General features: G+C 37.9%; 1 long non-coding RNA gene across 1 annotated transcript in view; it reads left to right on the plus strand.

Annotated features, from left to right (window-relative positions):
- LOC118555031 (uncharacterized) overlaps positions 1-10,703 on the plus strand; it is a 34,804-nt gene extending 24,101 nt beyond the window's left edge. The window contains exons 2-5 of the long non-coding RNA XR_004926764.2: positions 358-477; positions 6,916-7,048; positions 8,181-8,294; positions 9,017-10,703. This is a non-coding gene — a long non-coding RNA (uncharacterized LOC118555031). The remainder of the gene's footprint in view (positions 1-357; positions 478-6,915; positions 7,049-8,180; positions 8,295-9,016) is intronic.
- Positions 10,704-11,529: the final 826 nt, after the last annotated feature.

Genomic DNA, 11,529 nt, shown 5'->3' on the forward strand with positions numbered 1-11,529 from the left:
AGGAAAACAAGAAACAAAAAAACAAACTACAGCTTTGCCTGTACTGGGAGAAGCAGAAAGAGTCAAGCTGCCTTAGCCCTCAGAACACTATGAGGGCTTGGGAATTGGAGATGGTGATGCAGAGAAGGGACTGGTAACAAAGGGACTGTTTGTAAGATGGCAGAGTTAGTCATTAGACTCCCAAGTCCTCATCCTCAAGGAAGCCAGGCAACTGCCCTATCCCAATCCCTGTAGAGAAACAAGTGTTTGTTCTCTGAAAATACAGAGAAGTGCCAGTTTGAAAGTTATCAGGCATAGGGGAAGGTATGAAAGAGTTCATTCTGAGCAGTGAGATCCTTCTCTCTTTTCTCTGTCCAGATCCAGAAAGAAGACAAAGGAAAGCAATGAGAATTCCAAAAATGGTGACAACAGGAAGTTCCGAGACAACAGTGAACATCAAGCAGAGAAAGCAACTTATTCGGACTGGCAGGACAACACGTATGTCCAGTGTTGATGTTTCTAAGGGGAAAAATAGAACAAATAAATTGTCTTAAAGTTTAGGCCTGATGAAGATGATATTTTAAGGAGATTTTAGAACCATGGGAAGACTTTAGCCAAACTTTCAAAGAAAACTAGTGAATGAAAATGAAAAAAATCAAGCAATTATCAACTTCAGAAAAAGAAAAAGAAAGTACAAGATAGTAAATAAAAGCACAGTTTGACACCTGACTCAGCAGTGATCAATATTTATCAAAAGATACACACACAAGATGGAGATTTCATAATCAAATATTGTAATGTTAAATATATAGAAGAGTAGAAGGGAGGAAGGAGAAGCTATAAATGGGCTAAAGTCTTTATGTCCCAAAGCAGGAAGACCATAGATGTCTACAATTAATAATCAAGCAATGCCAGTATGGGCATATTATATTTAATGGAAGTAAATACCAGAATCAACTTTTTAAAAAATTGAAAGTGGTGGCTTCCAGGGAGGAGCATGAGAGAAGGTAGAAAAAGAGACTTCAATTTTTTTTTAAAGATTTTATTTATTCATTTGACAGAGAGAGAGAGAGAGCACATGAGAGGGGGGAGGGTCAGAGGGAGAAGCAGGCTCCCCGCTGAGCAAGAGCCTGATGCGGGACTCGATCCTGGGACTCCAGGATCATGACCTGAGCCGAAGGCAGTCGCTTAACCAACTGAGCCACCCAGGGGCCCGAGACTTCAATTTTTGTGACATACTCTTTACAGTGCCCACTGAATTTTAAACTATTTGGGCAGAATACTTTGGCAAAAAGTAAATAGAGGACATAGATATTAACATAAACATTCTGCATATGTCAACATTTCTATTTCTAGATCCATACTCTAGAGAAACTCTCATACACACAAGGGGATGTATGTAAGGATGTTCATTTCAGACTTGTTTGTAAAAGCAAAGTATCGGCCCAAATTGAAATGTCCATTAGGAGAATAAATAAAATGTGGTATATTTAAATGACAAAATGTTATATAGCAAGTAAAAACAATGCACTTATTTTATATATGTATGTACATATATATAAATATATAAAATATATATATGCTGTTTTTAAAAAAGCAGTTGCAAAATGATTTATGCAGGATGAACTCAGTGAAGTAAGGTTTAAAACAAAACAAGACTATATATTTTTTCTGATACTATATGTATATAAAACCATAAAATCTGAATGGAAGGGCACACATTAAATTTATGGGAAAAGGAAAAGGAATTGGACTGAATTGGGGAGACAAAGACTTCAATTTATCCTTAATATTTTAGTCACTGTATTATAAAAAGATAAAGCAAATATGACAAAATCTTAACTGTTGAGGATTATGCAGTCATTTCACAGTAAATATTTTAAAATATTCCCAATTTTAAAATTTAACTTCACACACATATAGTCTGTGACTACATCTACAAAGCAAAGTCTTCTTAATCTGAGAAAATACAGTACTTTGGAGTAAAGTTTACATAGATTGAAATTTACATGCCGTATAAGAATATAATCTGTAAGTACTAAGAACTAACCAACTTGTAAAACTCTAGTCAAAAACTTCTTCCCAGCTTTCTACCCAAAAGCTGGATTCTTGTAAAAGGACATTGAAATGAGTCACTGACCTGAAAAGCAGATAAGAAATATTTGCTTGGGGCACCTGGGTCATTCAGTCAGTTAAGCATCCAACTCTTGATTTCAGCTCAGATCATGAGCTCAGGGTTGTGGGATTGAGCCCCTTGTTGGGTTACTTGCTGGCCATGGAGCCTGCTTGGGATTCTCTCTCTCCTTCTCCCTCTGCCCCTCCCTGCTCTCATTCTCTCTCTCTCTGTAAAAAAAGAAAGAAAGAAAGAAATATGTGTTTAACACAAAATCGAATTTTGGGTTTAACACAAAAATATGTTTAACACAAAATTGAAAACTATAGGCTAAACTAAGATTATAAACTAAGTTATTAAGATTTTTAAATATTAAGAAAATTAAAACACCTTTAGTTAAGAAAGACTTACATGATAAGAAAGATTATCAAGATAGCAGTTTTCCATCACATATTTTTGTATGGAGACTACATTTGAATGTTGAGCTGCTCCACTTAGTAATATTGATATAGGAAACATGGCAGGAAAAAGCTTTAGTACTTATGATGCTGGACCCGCAATGTAGCATTAGCAAATTTGGCTTCAAGAACTGCCTAATTATGTATTTATAAGTGCATATCACATACCTTTAGGCTGGAATGAAGCCCCATAGCCATTTCAGTTTATCAAGTAGATGAAGTAATTTTTTAAAAATATTATGCAGTCGATTAAACCAAGCAACAATATATACTCATGATATTTGTAAAGGCTACCATTTATGGACTGATTGTCTATTTTATTATGTGGTTAAATGCCAGGGACTTAGGAAACGACAGATGTTGGTGGGGATGCGGAGAAAGGGGAACCCTCCTATACTGTTGGTGGGAATGCAAGCTGGTGCAACTACTCTGGAAAACAGTATGGAGGTTCCTCAAAAAGTTGAAAATAGAGCTACCATACGATCCAGCAATTGCACTACTGGGTATTTACCCCAAAGATACAAATGTAGGGATCCGAAGGGGTACGTGCACCCCAATGTTTATAGCAGCAATGTCCACAATAGCCAAACTGTGGAAAGAGCCAAGATGTCCTTCGACAGATGAATGGATAAAGAAGAGGTGGTATATATATACAATGGAATATTATGCAGCCATCAAAAGGAATGGGATCTTGCCATTTGCAACGACATGGATGGAACTAGAGGGTGTTATGCTGAGCGAAATAAGTCAATCAGAGAAAGATATGTATCATATGACCTCACTGATATGAGGAATTCTTAATCTCTGGAAACAAACTGAGGGTTGCTGCAGTGGGGGGTGGGGTGGGAGGGATGGGCGGTTGGGTGATAAGACACTGGGGAGTGTATGTGCTATGGTGAGTGCTGTGAATTGTGCAAGACTATTGAATCACAGATCTGTACCTCTGAAACAAATAATGCAATATATGTTAAGAAAAAAAAAAAAAAGAAGATAGCAGGAGGGGAAGAATGAAGCGGGGGAAATCGGAGGGGAAGACAAACCATGAGAGACGATGGACTCTGAAAAACAGGCTGAGGGTTCTAGAGGGGAGGGGGGTGGGAGGATGGGTTAGTCTGGTGATGGGTATTAAAGAGGGCACGTTCTGCATGGAGCACTGGGTGTTATGCACAAACAATGAATCATGGAACACTGTATCAAAAACTAATGATGTAATGTATGGTGATTAACATAACAATAAAAAATTTTTTTAAAAAAATGCCAGGGACTTGAGCTAGCAAAAATGAACTACTCTGTGTAAATGCAGACAACTGAAATGATGGCTCAAGAGGCTCTCCTCTCAGTTACCCCAGCTTGTATTTATCAGTCACTGTGCATTGGCATCATTCAACTCCTTTTATAAAATATCCCTGCCTTTTCAAAGCTCAGCTTTTGGCTTTTGGGGATCCTTCTTTCTGTGTCTGTTTTCTATTTTATTAATTTCTGTGGCTTATTCTGTTGTACTTTTTCCAACATCTTGAAATGAAATTTTAGCTCACTAATTTTCAGTTTTGTGGTATATACATTAAAGACCTTAAATGTCACCTTGGTTCTGTTTTAGCACCAAACTATTTTCATTGTCATTCCTTTATCAATCTTATACAATTTCCAATTACGATTTCTTTAGCCACAAGCTATTTAGCTTCATTTTTCAAACACCGAGTACTTTGGGACCATCTTTTTCTTAAAGATTTCTAATTTTGTTCAGAAATGGAGAGCTTTACAAAATGGATTGATATTTTGGGGAAATTTTTTTATCATTTCATGCTGTGCAATTTTCATGAGTGTTTTATCCTCATTTGAAAGAATCTGTATTCTCCAGTTATTGGGCAGAAGAGTCTGCAAGTTTATTGATTATGTTGTCCTAATCTTCTATATCCTTAGTAATTTTTACTTGATCTATCAGTTTCTCAATTTCTATTTATAATTCTTTAGTGTTTCCACTTTATATATTTTGAGGTGGTACATTTAGATACAAAAAGATTCAAGATGTTACATTTTCCTATAAACCATTCTTTTTATCATTTGATTGTGACTCTTTCTAAAAAGGTTTTTTTTGCCTCAGAATCTGCATTAATTGATATTTGATTAATAATAGATGGTAACAGATTCTGATATACCAGCAAAACCAACTTTCTTCAATATTTTTTCTGCAAATTATTTTCCATCCCTGTACATTCAACACTTATGTTTTTATGTTTTAGGTACCTCTTATAGATAAGTTAAAGCTGCTCTTTTTGTTCTTTTTTTTTTTGTTTTTAGGTATAAGAACCTCCGTTTTTTAACAAGTCAAAATAATCTACTCACCTTATTTCTACTATTGTAGATACATTAAGTTTCCCATATGCTATGTTTTCTATTGCTTCCCTCCTCTGCACCATGTTTGCTTTTATTGTTGTCATTGTTCTCCTTGTCTGCCTTCTATTGCATTGGCTTAACTTATTGTATTATTTTTCTCTCTTCTACTCTTTTAGAAATTGTTCTTTTTCTTTTTCTCTTTTTTATTGTCACCTTTAAAGTCTTTAACATACTTGTCTTAAGAAGGTCTAAAGTTATATGGTGGCTAACTGAACATAATAAAAAATTTTTTAAAAAAAGGTCTAAAGTTAACTGCTGTTTCTATACTTCTGCCATTTATTGTATTTGTTAAAATTATTTCCCTTTCTGGATGCCTGGGTGGCTCAGTCGGTTAAGCGTCTGCCTTCAGCTCAGGTCATGATCCCAGGGTCCTGGGATCGAGTCCCACATCAGGCTCCCTGATCTGTGGGGAGTCTGCTTCTCCCTCTATCCCTCCTCCCACTCGTTCTCTCAATCTCTCTTAAATAAATAAATAAAATCTTTAAAATAAATAAATAAAATAAAACTATTTCCCTTCATCTTCTTTTTTTAAAAATTTTTAATTGTGGTAAAACATACACAAAAATTTTACTATCTTAATCCTTTTCATGTATACAGTTCAGTAGTATTAAGTACATTCACATTGTTATGTACCCAATCTCCAGAACTCTTTTCATCATACAAAACTAAAACTCTGTAGCATTTAAACAGCAAATCCTCATTCCCTGCTTTCTCCAGCCCTTTGCAACCACCCTGACATTTTCTTTCTCTGTGAACTTGACTACTCTAGGCACCTTGCATATGTGGAATCCTATAGTTTATATGTCTTTTTGTAACTGGCTTATTTCACTTAGCATTTTGTCCTCAGGGTTCATTCATACAGCTTCTTTTTAAAACACCTCTCCCTTAAAATCACTCTAATGAATGGTTTTTATTTATTTCCTTCCTCACTAGTGCTCCTTATAGTCTACTCACTTCTAGGTTCAAGTTTTATCTTCCTGAAGTACATTGTGTGAGGGCCTGTGAGAAGTCCGTGTGTTGTAAACTCAATCTTTTCCTAAAAATCTCTTTATTTCCCTTCATCTTAAATAATTTAACTGAGTACAGAATTTTAAGTTGGTAGTAATTTCCCCCTCAGCACTCTGAAGATATTATTCTAATGTCTTCTTGCATATACTGTAACTGATGAGAAGTCTTCCATCTAAATGGCATTTCTTTTTTTTTTTTAAGATTTTATTTATTTATTTAACAGAGAGAGAGCACAAGTAGGCAGAGCAGCAGGCAGAGCGAGAGGGAGAAGCAGGCTCCCTGCTCAGCAGGACTCGATGTGGGACTCAATCCCAGGACTTTGGGATCATGACCTGAGCCGAAATCAGGAGTCAGATGATTAACCGACTGAGCCACCCACACGCCCCTAAATGGCATTTCTTTAGTTGAGAATTGTTTTTCCTTTTTTGTATTGAAGATTTTCTTTGAGATTCATATTTTTATGTTCATGAAATGGGTCTATGTATTTATAGGTATGCTATTTGTGCATCGATTTTTATTTTTATTGTTCTCATCAAACTCATTGTAATTTCTGTACATATAGGTATATATGTGTATGTATAGAGTGTGTGTGCGTGTGTGTATGGAGAATTGCTTTTTGTTTTGTTTTCATGAAATTCACTTTAATTTCTGAATCTTAATCTGAAGATTTCTGAATCTTTTTTTTTTTTTGGAAAAAAAGTGTAGGTATTATGTCTTTGAATATTGCTTATTTTTCATTCTGGAACTCCTATTAGGCATATGTTGGGCTTTGTCCATTATTCATGTGTCTGTTCTTTCCTAGTTTCCATACTTTATCCTGCATTCTGGTAATACAGTAATGGATTTTTTTAAGCAAATGATCACGCCCTTCTCTTCTCCCCACAGGAGGAAAATGCTTCTCTGCCACAGATTTTAAGTTAACTGGCATAGTTGACTTATCTCTTGATCACCTGCTTTTTGCAGGAGAACCTGACTCAAGTAGCTTCTGGCTTGAAGAGGATGAGATATGGAGCAGACTTGGGTCCAACCTGCAGGTTGCAGACCAGCTGAGTCCTGCCAAGATCCATTTAACTTCAGCCAACCCACAAATGCATGAGTAAGAAATATATGTATATTATTGTATGCCACTGGATTTGGGGTGTTTTGTAAGGCAGAAAAACTTGATAGAGAATTTGGTATTTAGAGTGGAGGGCTGCAATAACAAAAACGTAATATATGTGGCATTGGCCATGGGAATGGAGAGTAAAAAATGATGCAAAAGAGTGGGGGAAAAGTCAGCAATGTTATGTAGTGGCAAAACATTTGGGAAAATTGTTACCTGTGATAACACAGAAGGCAGAACATGTAGTTAATAAACTTGTGAAGTGGGATGAGGTGATTTAACATAACAATAAAAAAAATTTTTTTTAAAAGCTAGCTGCTGCTAGCTGCATTGTATTTAAAAAGGCGTAAGTTGTGATGAGCTCCAGGTGTTGCATATAAGCGTTGAATCATTAAATTCTACACCTGAAACTAACATTACACTGTATTTTTTTTAAAGATTTTATTTATTTATTTGAGAGAGAGAGAATGAGAGAGAGCACATGAGAGGGGGGAGGGTCAGAGGGAGAAGCAGACTCCCTGCTGAGCAGGGAGCCCGATGCGGGACTCAATCCAGGGACTCCAGGATCATGACCTGAGCCGAAGGCAGTCGCTTAACCAACTGAGCCACCCAGGTGCCCTATTACACTGTATCTTAACTAACTGGAATTTAAATAAAAACTTAAATGAAAAAAAACAAGTCATAAGAAGTGAACTCAAGGGGCGCCTGAGTGGCTCAGTCAGGTAAGCGTCTGCCTTCGGCTCAGGTCATGATTCTGGGGTCCTGGGATTGAGCCTTCCTGCTCAGTGGGGAGCTTGCTTCTCCCTCTCTCTATCCCCCTGCTAGTGCCTTCTCTCTCACTCACTCTCTCTCTCTCAAATAAATAAAATCTTTAAAAAAAAGAAAATGTGAACTCAAAAAGAACTGCCTGGATTATAAACAGAGTTGAGAAGGAATCTAAGAATTCAGAAATTCTGAAATTTGTAGGGTTAAAAATGAAACTATTTATCTCAAAATCCCAACTTCAGAGAAAAAGCAAATCTAGGTTGCTTCCAGTAACACATGGCCTCTGGGTAAAGGCCAAATCAAGGGTGTAACTGCAACATCCTTTGGTAAAACCTCAGAAAAGATAAAGGTTGCATTGCAGGTCAGAGTGCCATGAAAGCAAATCTTGACATGGAGATTAGCCTGCAAAGAAATGTTCTCAGAATCAACACCTGTGGAAGAAAAGGAAGCAAGCAAGACCAGGCAGAGAAAGAAGGTAAGCTGTAATGCATGTACAAAAAGACTTCAACCAACCCACTGAAACTAGATGGCTCCTCAGAGTTGTTCCAAACTGATGCAAAAGTGTTGGGCATTTCTAAGCCCACATCAACCAGTCATTACATACTGGCTGCCCTTTGGAAGTGAGCATGTCCTAGGTATGGTAGGCCTTCATTTCATTTATAATGAAAGAGCCTCTGTCATGAGATAGAACCCACTGTAAGCCCTCTGATGGTGGAAATGGTCGAGGTGCTGTCGGCAGGAAGGGAAAATCCATACCTGAAATGTCAATTCCAATCAAGATGAACGACTGCCTCTTCCAGAATAAGGTCCAATGTACTTAACTTACCACCATTTGTTTCTCTTCTGGGGTTGATTCCGTATCACAGGCTTAGTATTGGTCTCTGTTCCTGGTAGGTTAGACATCTAGCAGCAGTAACAGTTAGATCAGCCTTGGTAAAAGGGAGCCCATTTTCTGGGGCCCTTGTATAGCCACTGTCCCCACCACTGTGGCTATGCATTCATGTACTCATTGTTCTAGCATTGCGGATAGAGGCTATTTGATGTAAACTGTTGTAATCATTCAGTCTATTTGTTCAATATGTCTAGTGGTGTATGCTTTATGATTGGTGTTCACATGTAACACTAAAATCTAGATTCATCCCCATAACTATTCCTTAGACTTCCTAGTGCTCAACCTAACAATATTTTTCCTTTCAGGCCCCTGATCAAACTTGTCTTTCCAAGCAAAGTGGATGACCAGGTGTACCATCTGAAGCTCTGCTCATTGGAAGAATTTCTCCCCACTACTTGCTTTCAAGTCCACCTGTGAATGGATATATAGTGCAGACACTACCATTTTTTGGTTTATACCCACATACAGAGCTGAACCATTTATAAATAAACCTCAACTTGTCCCCTTTATTATAAACTAGTCATAAGGTAGCCATCATACAGCCATAGGTATGAGCTTAAGTAGAGTGTTTACTACACATATTATCTACTAGATATTTTCACCTGAAAGAAAGGGAACTAAGAGAGATTAAGAATATGGTCTAATAGAATGTTGATGAAGGTATCTGTAGTTAAGGCTATAAAGTGAGATGATCTCAAAGAGAATTGTGGGTGCAGCTTTTGGTATGTAGCATTGACTGGAATCAAATATATAGAAAATCCTTAACTAGTGCAAGCATCATAGGCTTGGACTAAAAGACACTGAGACTCTTCAGATACAAAAAGAACCTTGGGCCCCAACGTTCTACAGGTAGGGGCTAGACCATGAGTGTCTTAGCCACCAAGAAGAGCCCTCTTCGGAAGTGGCTAAGGAGGATGATGAAAAAGGAAATATGCTCCCTCCCCATCAGGAAGCAGAGCAAAGAGCCATGAAGAAGCATATATGGGAAGTGTTTTTCAAGAAACAGAAGTAAAACTTCATTAAGGAGCATTCCACACCCCCAAGGTGGAGGGACTTAGAAATATTTGCCTAGGGGCGCCTGGGTGGCTCTGTCAGTTAGGCGTCTGCCTTCGGCTCGGGTCATGGTCTCAGGGTCCTGGGATCGAGTCCCACACTGGGCTTCCTGCTCTGTGGGGAGCCTGCTTCTCCTTCTGCCACTCTCCCTGCTTGTGTTCCCTCTTTCATGTGTCTCTGTCTAATAAATAAAATCTTTAAAAAAAAAAAAGAAAGGAAAGAAATATTTGCCTAGCAAGATTTCAGAATTGCTATAGACTGGTGACTCCCATATGTATCTCATTCTTCTCCTTGTCAAATAGAAGTGTTTACTATAGTTATCCTACCTTTGTTGCACCATCATGTGTTAAATGTGCGAGAGCAGAAATCTTACCCTTTAAGTGTTTAGGGCTTTGAATCCCAAGTAGGTACTCTAAACCTTATATAAATCACGTGATCCTAGACTTCAACTTTAATGTCATGCTTGAACAAGACTTTTGGGGTGTTTTGAAATGACTGAGTACATTTTACATATGGCTGATGAATGAATATTTGTAATAAAAGGGCAGACTGAAGTCAAGTAGATTTAAAACATTGTCCAACAAATAATCATCCCTTCCCTTCTCCTCCAGACAGGAGTATACTTTCCCAGTATCTGATTTAGGGCTTAGCCATATAACAACCTCTGGCCAATGGGATATTAATGGACACAACAGGACCAACAGCTTACAATGTGCTTGCATAGGTGGGCTTTCTCTCTTGCACTCCAGCTTTTCCCATCAGAAGATCATGCCTCAGGTAGCCACTCATCCTTATGATGCCAGAAATGTAGAGCATACTTGGGCCCAACTTGCAGCTTAGAGACAAGGTCAGTTGAGTCTAAACTAGATTTGCCAAATCCTAGTGGCCATACACATGTAAGAAATAAATGACAGTATATTTGTTGTATGCCACCCAGTATATGTGTGGTTACTAAACAGAAGCCAACTAATACTCAGATGTTCTCAGATTAAGAATTTAATTTATGAAAAAAAAAAAAAGAAGGGGCTCCTGGATGGCTCAGTTGGTTAAGCGTCTGCCTTCGGCTCAGGTCATGATCCCAGGGTCCTGGGATCGAGCCCCGAATTGGTCTCCCTGCTCGCCAGGAAGCCTGCTTCTCCCTCTCCCACTCCCCCTGCTTGTGTTTCCTATCTATCTCTCTCTCTGTCAAATAAATAAATAAAATCTAAAAAAAATTTATGAATTGTTTCTTCATTTGTATCATATTTGTAATTCAACCTGTTGCTATATTTGTGTCCATCCTCCCCCTCACCATTCATATGTCAAAGCCCTAATCCCCAATGCCATGGTATTTGGAGGTGAGCCTTTGGGAGGTAATTAGGATTAGATTAGGTTATGAGGATAAGGCCCTCATGATGGGATTTATGGCCTTATAAAAAGAGGAAAAGGGGAAAGGAGGGAAAAATAAAATAAGATGAAATCAGAGAGGGAGAGAAACCATAAGAGACTCTTAATCCTAGGAAACAAACTGAGGGTTGCTGGAGGGGAGGTTGGGGGGGGGAACTGGGTGATGGCCATTAAGGAGGGCACCTGATGTGATGAGCACTGCGTGTTGTACGCAACTGATGAATTACTGAACACTACATCTGAAACTAATGATATACTATATATACAATGTATATAAGGCTTATACAATTATAGAAGCTGAGAAGTCTTATGATCTGCTCTCTGGAAGCTAGAGATCCAGGAAAGCCACAGGTATAAATTTTAGTCCAACTCTGAAAAC

This window comes from Halichoerus grypus, chromosome 6 (genome assembly GCF_964656455.1).
Source record: "Halichoerus grypus chromosome 6, mHalGry1.hap1.1, whole genome shotgun sequence".
In the NCBI taxonomy this organism is placed as follows: domain Eukaryota; kingdom Metazoa; phylum Chordata; class Mammalia; order Carnivora; family Phocidae; genus Halichoerus; species Halichoerus grypus.